Here is a 2,035-nt window from a genome sequence, read left to right on the forward strand (position 1 = left end):
CTTGTACCTGGACAAGTAAATCAGATTGATGTATGATGTCTGCAGCAATTGGGTTAGTGCAATCTGATTCTACAACATTTGGATCAACGAAAATATGCAGAAACTCATCCATACAAGAATTACACATTTCATAATCATTGCATGTATGACAAGTGTATGAGTCTATCAATGACATAGAATCAAAATCATTAAGGAAATCACAGATATGCTCATTAGTTAACTCATCAAGTAAATCAATATGAAACACAGAATGGTCCTCAGATGGATGCTTCATAGCATCAAAAATATTAAACCGGACCACCATATCACCAAACTCCATAGATAATGTTCCAGCATGGACATCTATCTTGGTTCGGGCTATTCTCAAAAATGGCCTCCCCAAAATGATAGGAACTGTGTTGCGGGAGGATCTCTCTTCCATATCGAGAATATAAAAATCAGCAGGAAAAATAAGTTCACCAACCCGAACCAAGACATCCTCTATCAAACTAGCAGGATAAGCAACACTCCTGTTTGCTAATTAAATCACTACCCCGGTGGATTGCATAGGTCCAAGTGAAAGAGACATGAAAACAGACATAAGCATAACATTAATCGAAGCACCTAGATCTAGCATGGCATTCTCAAATTTGCTATTACCTATTATGCATGGTACAGCAAATGTACTTGGGTCCTTACATTTTTTCAGGAATGTGAGGAACAGGTTTACCTATTAGTGTTGAAACATTTCTGCCCATGCTGATCCTCTCATGACCTTTGAGCCTCCTCTTCGAGTGCACAACTCCTTTAGAAATTTTGCATATCTTGGAATTTGTTTGATTGCATCAAGTAAAGGTATGTTCACCTCTACCTTTCTAAATGTGTCCAAGATCTCCTTGTCTACCTCTTCCATCTTCTTACTTTGAATGGGTCTTGGAGGAAATGGAAGAGGAATGGAAGATGGTTGTGCAGCACTTGTGGAAGGTTCACTAGCAAGAATTTGTTCACTAGTGTTCTCAGTCTCTTTTAAAACCGGTAGCTTCATTTTTGATGCAGGTAGATCAACTTCAATCTGTTTGCCTGACCTTAGAGTGATGGCCTTCACATTCTTCGGGTTGACCACAGTTTGGGAAGGCAACTTATCAGAATTCTGAGAGTGCAATGTGTTTAATGAAGTAGCCATCTGTCCCATCTGGGTGGTCAAATTCTGAATGGAGGACCCTTGTCTCTGAATGGAAGCTCTGGTCTCTTGTTGGAATTGGATATTCTGCAATGTCATTTGCCTCACCAATTCTTCTAATGAAGGTTCAATAGATGCAGGAGCAGGATTGCTATTCACTTGTTGTTGCATCTGTTGTTGGATTGGGGGAGGCACATATGGTATATTTTGTGTAGCATTATTATTCTGAAATGGTGGCCCTGGATGAGGCTGTGAAGGATCAGACCATCTAAGATTCGAATGATTCCTCCAACAGGGTTGTATCTGCTTGATGAAGGATCATAATTCTGTTGTTGTTGTTGAGGTATGTTGTTCTGAATATTTGCAGCATAGGCCTCAGGATGGTCACCAGTTTTGGGCTCCAAGAGAGAAGGACAAACATCAGCATAATGGTCAATTACGGTGCAAATGCCACAAACTCGTGCTGCAAGTGGAGGTTTCTGCTGATTCATGGCAAGTTGAGTGACCAAGGTAGCAAGGGAGTCAAATTTTTTCTCAAGTTTATCTTGCCTCACCGAATCTGTCCCAACACCATTTACACCTCTGACCACTATAGCATCACTACTTCTTGCACTGAACTGTTGAGAGTTGGAAGAAATTTTCTCAATCAAACCTCTAGCCTCAAAAGGGATCATATCTCCAAGTGCACCACCACTAGCAGCATCAATGATATTCCTCTCCATGTTGTTCAGACCCTCATAAAAATATTGCAGGAGGAGTTGTTCAGAGATCTAATGATGGGGGAAACTTGCACAAAGTCTCTTGAATCTCCCCCAATATTCATATAAACCTTCTGCATGTAGTTGTCTGATGCCAGAAATATATTTTCTGATTGTA

This window comes from Lupinus angustifolius, chromosome LG15, assembly GCF_001865875.1.
Source record: "Lupinus angustifolius cultivar Tanjil chromosome LG15, LupAngTanjil_v1.0, whole genome shotgun sequence".
NCBI lineage: Eukaryota > Viridiplantae > Streptophyta > Magnoliopsida > Fabales > Fabaceae > Lupinus > Lupinus angustifolius.